The sequence below is a fragment of the Bombina bombina genome, chromosome 7 (assembly GCF_027579735.1).
Source record: "Bombina bombina isolate aBomBom1 chromosome 7, aBomBom1.pri, whole genome shotgun sequence".
NCBI lineage: Eukaryota > Metazoa > Chordata > Amphibia > Anura > Bombinatoridae > Bombina > Bombina bombina.
Genome location: NC_069505.1, coordinates 20,562,807 through 20,569,701, shown reverse-complemented (window position 1 = coordinate 20,569,701; position 6,895 = coordinate 20,562,807). Strand labels below are relative to the sequence as shown.

At 35.8% G+C, this 6,895-nt stretch overlaps 6 non-coding genes across 6 annotated transcripts; all 6 read right to left on the bottom strand.

Moving 5' to 3' along the window:
• Nucleotides 1-165: 165 nt before the first annotated feature.
• On the bottom strand, nucleotides 166-248 carry TRNAL-CAG (transfer RNA leucine (anticodon CAG)). Its single transcript has one exon. It is a non-coding gene; the product is annotated as a tRNA-Leu (tRNA).
• A 1,601-nt stretch (nucleotides 249-1,849) lies between these two features.
• TRNAQ-CUG (transfer RNA glutamine (anticodon CUG)) lies at nucleotides 1,850-1,921 on the bottom strand. Its single transcript has one exon. It is a non-coding gene; the product is annotated as a tRNA-Gln (tRNA).
• Nucleotides 1,922-2,153: 232 nt separating this feature from the next.
• TRNAQ-UUG (transfer RNA glutamine (anticodon UUG)) lies at nucleotides 2,154-2,225 on the bottom strand. Its single transcript has one exon. It is a non-coding gene; the product is annotated as a tRNA-Gln (tRNA).
• Nucleotides 2,226-3,482: 1,257 nt separating this feature from the next.
• TRNAL-CAG (transfer RNA leucine (anticodon CAG)) lies at nucleotides 3,483-3,565 on the bottom strand. The gene has a single exon. It is a non-coding gene; the product is annotated as a tRNA-Leu (tRNA).
• Nucleotides 3,566-5,879: 2,314 nt separating this feature from the next.
• On the bottom strand, nucleotides 5,880-5,951 carry TRNAQ-CUG (transfer RNA glutamine (anticodon CUG)). The gene has a single exon. It is a non-coding gene; the product is annotated as a tRNA-Gln (tRNA).
• Nucleotides 5,952-6,129: 178 nt separating this feature from the next.
• Nucleotides 6,130-6,201, bottom strand: TRNAQ-UUG (transfer RNA glutamine (anticodon UUG)). Its single transcript has one exon. It is a non-coding gene; the product is annotated as a tRNA-Gln (tRNA).
• Nucleotides 6,202-6,895: the final 694 nt, after the last annotated feature.

Below are 6,895 nucleotides of genomic sequence, written 5' to 3'. Positions count from 1 at the left end.
TTTTTAAGAGAGACGGTTAAATATAAGGATGAAAACGCTTGTTGACCATTTAGAAGGAGTGTAAATACTTTGCCATACCATGTAAGAAGAAATTTGAAAGTATTCTGAAGATGTGCTTTTAACGATCCCATAACAGATTTAAGCATTCAGAAAAGAGTACAAAATTGTCAGAAGTGGGATTCGAACCCACGCCTCCAGAGGAGACTGCGACCTGAACGCAGCGCCTTAGACCGCTCGGCCATCCTGACAAAGTTAAATGCTTCTTAGGAAGCTATAGAACGTGTTTATTTTCAGAACCAAGTTCTCACTCATCACAGCTTACAAGATATGTTATGAATTAATTTTCACGCATGTTCTGTATACGAAATGTAGTCATATTGTGTTAGTATGATTACTATATTTTCAGGCAATATTTTTAACAGTAGTGGAAGTATTCATTTTACTATTGTAAATGTAGAAGATTAAAACTTGAAAGGTTCCACTGAGATTTGAACTCAGATCGCTGGATTCAGAGTGCTAACCATTACACCATGGAACCCCTCTTCATGCATTTGTTTCCCTCCTTTGTTTCTCAGTTACATGTGCATCAAACCAAATAATGATTTCAACTGTTAGAAGATAATCAATAATTTGGTTCAAAATTAAGAGATCTCTAAAGGCTTTGCTCTTATCATATGATATCAGATGTCATATCCAATTAAGAAGTAAATAAGAAAACACAAAAAAGTTCCATCAAGATTTGAGCTCGGATCGCTGGATTCAAAGTACAGAGTGCTAACCATTACACCATGGAACCAGTGAGTACATTTTCATGTCATTTCTTCTCTTTTTTTTTTAAACAGGGACATTTATATATTAAAGGGTCAGTCAACACCCAAAATAAACTTGATTTAATAATTTACTTGCCACACGATTATGTCACACCTCCTTCTTCCTATTCTGCAATCCACAGTGAATCGCTATTTTTTCTTTATTTGAATTCGAGCCATTTTGAAAAAAAAAATGAAACCCAAACTCCTCCCATTGTCTTCTTCCCCAGAGCTTGTTTGAAATATTCTCGTGCCTGCCAAACTTGATGACGAACCTTTAGCTAAACGCATGCGCAAAGAACCGGCAGTCTGTCACTGAAATAGGAACCTTCTTACAGTCCTTGAATAAAGAGGCCGCTAGCAACTATACAAAAAAACTGTGCATGCGCAATTGGGCGTGAACGTTGTGGCCAACACTCATGTGATTTGCTGTTACAATCAGCTTCAAAATGACGTAAACTTAGGAGGAGTTTGGCTTCCATTTTTTTACATAAACAGCAGGTTTTTTGTTTTTTTTTAAATTGCGATTCACTGTGGACTGCAGAATAGGAAGGATGTGTGGCATAATCGTGTGGCAAGTAAATAATTAAATCAAGTTTATTTTGGTTGTTGACTGTCCCTTTAAGGATGAAAATGCTTGTTGACCATTTAGATGGAGTGTAAATAATTTGTAGGATAGATAACTTACCATGTAACAAGAAATTTTAAAGAATTCTGAAAACGTGCTACTAACAATTTCATAACAGATTTAAGCATTCAGAAAAGAGTACAAAATTGTCAGAAGTGGGATTCAAACCCACGCCTCCAGAGGAGACTGTGTTGGTTTCTTTATTGTCTGAACATATTTTTCAATCATCAAAGCTTCCAAGATAGGTCATGAATTAATTTTCATGCATGTTCTGTATACGAAACGGAGAAAGACATCAATTTTTAATGTAGTCATATTTGGGTAGTATGATTACTATATTTTCAGGCAATATTTTTAACAGTAGTGGCAGAATCCATTTTAGTGTTGTAAATGTAGAAGATTAAAATTTGAAAGGTTCCACCGAGATTTGAACTCGGATCGCTGGATTCAGAGTCCAGAGTGCTAACCATTACACCATGGAACCACTTTTTGTGCATGGATTCAGAGTCCAGAGTGTTAACCATTACACTATGGAATCCCTTTTTGTGCATTCGCTGGATTCAGAGTCCAGAGTGCTAACCATTACACCATGTAACCCCTTTTTGTGCATTCGTTTCCTTCCTTTGGTTCTCAGTTACATGTGCATCAAACCAAATTATGATTTCAACTGTTAGAAGATAACCAATAATAAGTAAAGTAAATAGGAAAACACAAAAAGGTTCCACCGAGATTTGAACTCGGATCACTGGATTCAAAGTCCAGAGTGCTAACCATTACACCATGGAACCAGTTAAAAGATATTCATTTCTTTTCTTTTTAAAGAGGGACGGTTAAATATAAGGATGAAAATGCTTGTTGACCATTTAGATTCTAAATGTTGACCATTTAGATTCAAAATTTTAGAAGGAGTGTAAATACTTTGCCATACCATGTAAGAAGAAATTTGAAAGTATTCTGAAGATGTGCTTTTAACAATCCCATAACAGATTTAAGCATTCAGAAAAGAGTACGAAATTGTCAGAAGTGGGATTCAAACCCACGCCTCCAGAGGAGACTGCGACCGGAACGCTGCCTTAGACCACTCGGCCATCCTGACGAAGTTGAGCGCTGTGCAGGAAGCTATAGAGTGTGCTTCTCTATTTTCTGAACCAAGTTATCACTCATCAAAGCTTATAAGTTATGTTATGAATTAAGTTTAATGCATGTTCTGTATACAAAAGTGCTAACCATTACACCATGGAACCCCTTTTCGTGCATTCGCTGGATTCAGATTCCAGAGTGCTAACCATTACACCATGGAACCCCTCTTTTTGTGCATTTGTTTCCTTCCTTTGTTTCTCAGTTACAAGTGCATCAAACCAAATTATGATTTTAACTGTTAGAAGATAACCAATAATTTGGTTCAAAATTAAGAGACATCTCTGAAAGCTGTGCTCTTATCATATGTCGGGAGAAAACAATTATTTTTCCTTTTTTCCATTATAAACAATTAAAGGCCTTTTCTGCTTGAATATTAGTATCCCACTTTATTTTTTGGACATATACATTTGTCATAAAAATACTATTAATTGAAAAGTCGGCAAAAGAACAGCATGGCAGCTTTTGTGCACAAATTAGATACATATTGATATGATTTAATGTCTGTGATTCTTATGTGATAAAACTTGTTTGTATTCCAGCTATATGAGTTTGTTAAACAATACTTAAATTGTTAGATGCTCATTTAAGATTAAGAAGTAAATAAAAACAAAACAAAAAGGTTCCACAGAGGTTTGAACTTGGATCGCTGGATTCAAAGTCCAGAGTGTTAACCATTACACCATGGCGCTGACTCAAAAAAAAATAAAAAAAAAATATGATATTCGGCTTCTTGTTTTTGTTTGTTTTTAAGAGAGACGGTAAAATATAAGGATGAAAACGCTTGTTGAACATTTAGGAGTGTAAATACTTTGCCATACCATGTAAGAAGAAATTTGAAAGTATTCTGAAGATGTGCTTTTAACGATCCCATAACAGATTTAAGCATTCAGAAAAGAGTACAAAATTGTCAGAAGTGGGATTCGAACCCACGCCTCCAGAGGAGACTGCGACCTGAACGCAGCGCCTTAGACCGCTCGGCCATCCTGACAAAGTTGAATGCTTCTTAGGAACGTGTTTATTTTCAGAACCAAGTTATCACTCATCACAGCTTACAAGATATGTTATGAATTAATTTTCACGCATGTTCTGTATACGAAATGTAGTCATATTGTGTTAGTATGATTACTATATTTTCAGGCAATATTTTTAACAGTAGTGGAAGTATTCATTTTACTATTGTAAATGTAGAAGATTAAAACTTGAAAGGTTCCACCGAGATTTGAACTCAGATCGCTGGATTCAGAGTGCTAACCATTACACCATGGAACCCCTTTTCATGCATTTGTTTCCTTCCTTTGTTTCTCAGTTACATGTGCATCAAACCAAATAATGATTTCAACTGTTAGAAGATAATCAATAATTTGGTTCAAAATTAAGAGATCTCTAAAGGCTTTGCTCTTATCATATGATATCAGATGTCATATCCAATTAAGAAGTAAATAAGAAAACACAAAAATGTTCCATCAAGATTTGAGCTCGGATCGCTGGATTCAAAGTCCAGAGTGCTAACCATTACACCATGGAACCAGTGAGTACATTTTCATGTCATTTCTTCTCTTTTTTTTTTAAACAGGGACAGTTATATATTAAAGGGTCAGTCAACACCCAAAATAAACTTGATTTAATCATTTACTTGCCACACGATTATGTCACACCTCCTTCTTCCTATTCTGCAATCCACAGTGAATCGCTATTTTTTCTTTATTTGAATTCGAGCCATTTTGAAAAAAAAAATGAAACCCAAACTCCTCCCATTGTCTTCTTCCCCAGAGCTTGTTTGAAATATTCTCGTGCCTGCCAAACTTGATGACGAACCTTTAGCTAAACGCATGCGCAAAGAACCGGCAGTCTGTCACTGAAATAGGAACCTTCTTACAGTCCTTGAATAAAGAGGCCGCTAGCAACTATACAAAAAAACTGTGCATGCGCAATTGGGCGTGAACGTTGTGGCCAACACTCATGTGATTTGCTGTTACAATCAGCTTCAAAATGACGTAAACTTAGGAGGAGTTTGGCTTCCATTTTTTTACATAAACAGCAGTTTGTTTGTTTTTTAAATTGCGATTCACTGTGGACTGCAGAATAGGAAGAAGGATGTGTGGCATAATCGTGTGGCAAGTAAATAATTAAATCAAGTTTATTTTGGTTGTTGACTGTCCCTTTAAGGATGAAAATGCTTATTGACCATTGTAATAACTGTATAACTGGAAAATATATGTAATAACTGTATAACTGGAAAAGCACATTTTGCTATAGTAAGGAAAGCTTAACCCTATTGAATAAACTAGTTTCCAAGAGATAATATCAAGCAACTCGACCCTAAGGCCTGTACAGAAGGATCAAAGGCTACCAATGTAGATAAGACAGATGAGACCTGCGCTCCTTCCTGAGGATAGAAAATCAAATGTCATAAAGCTTCAAAAGGAAACAGGACAGGACAATGGCATCATAAATCTTACAAAGGTCAGATGGCATTAGGAAAACTCATTTCTTGGACCACAGCGACATCTACAGGCAGTTAACTCAACAGATGAATTGTTATAAACCAGGAGATGAATGGGTTTGATTGGCAGGGACTGTCTTCATGGTGTGGCTGTTTGGCTATAAATATGTTTTGATTAGCAGCTTGAAAGAGAGGAAAAAGGAAGGACAAATACACCTAGGTAACAGAGAGACTTCATCTTAATTTGCATGCACACATTATAGTGTAGATAGATTATTAGAATAAAGTCTTGTATGTTAGACGCTTCTCTCACCACTCATGTTTAGATCTGTAATTTAATAAATTCATCCTTATATAAGACTGGTGTAAGTATCATTCTTTAAATAAGATAAATGGTATATAAAGGAAAAGCCTGACACAGATTTAAGTCACTGACCCAATATTAGGAAAGGGGCTTTTTCACAACCATTTAGATGGAGTGTAAATAATTTGTAGGATAGATAACTTACCATGTAACAAGAAATTTTAAAGAATTCTGAAAATGTGCTACTAACAATTTCATAACAGATTTAAGCATTCAAAAAAGAGTACAAAATTGTCAGAAGTGGGATTCAAACCCACGCCTCCAGAGGAGACTGTGGGTTTCTTTATTGTCTGAACATATTTTTCACTCATCAAAGCTTCCAAGATAGGTCATGAATTAATTTTCATGCATGTTCTGTATACGAAACGGAGAAAGACATCAATTTTTAATGTAGTCATATTTGGGTAGTTTGATTACTATATTTTCAGGCAATATTTTTAACAGTAGTGGCAGAATCCATTTTAGTGTTGTAAATGTAGAAGATTAAAATTTGAAAGGTTCCACCAAGATTTGAACTCGGATCGCTGGATTCAGAGTCCAGAGTGCTAACCATTACACCATGGAACCCCTTTTTGTGCATTTGCTGGATTCAGAGTCCAGAGTGCTAACCATTACACCATGGAACCCTTTTTTGTGCATTCGTTTCCTTCCTTTGGTTCTCAGTTACATGTGCATCAAACCAAATTATGATTTCAACTGTTAGAAGATAACCAATAATAAGTAAAGTAAATAAGAAAACACAAAAAGGTTCCACCGAGATTTGAACTCGGATCGCTGGATTCAAAGTCCAGAGTGCTAACCATTACACCATGGAACCAGTGAAAAGGTTTTCATTTCTTTTCTTTTTAAAGAGGGACGGTTAAATATAAGGATGAAAATGCTTGTTGACCATTTAGATTCTAAATGTTGACCATTTAGAGTCTACATTTTAGAAGGAGTGTAAATACTTTGCCATACCATGTAAGAAGAAATTTGAAAGTATTCTGAAGATGTGCTTTTAACAATCCCATAAAAGATTTAAGCATTCAGAAAAAAAAGAGTATGAAATTGACAGAAGTGGGATTCAAACCCACGCCTCCAGAGGAGACTGCGACCTGAACGCTGCCTTAGACCACTCGGCCATCCTGACTAAGTTGAGCTTGCTCAGGAAGCTATAGAGTGTGCTTCTCTATTTTCTGAACCAAGGTATCACTCATCAAAGCTTATAAGTTATGTTATGAATTAAGTTTAATGCATGTTCTGTATACAAAAGTGCTAACCATTACACCATGGAACCCCTTTTCGTGCATTCGCTGGATTCAGATTCCAGAGTGCTAACCATTACACCATGGAACCCCTTTTTTGTGCATTTGTTTCCTTCCTTTGTTTCTCAGTTACAAGTGCATCAAACCAAATTATGATTTTAACTGTTAGAAGATAACCAATAATTTGGTTCAAAATTAAGAGACATCTCTGAAAGCTGTGCTCTTATCATATGTCGGGAGAAAACAATTATTTTTCCTTTTTTTCCA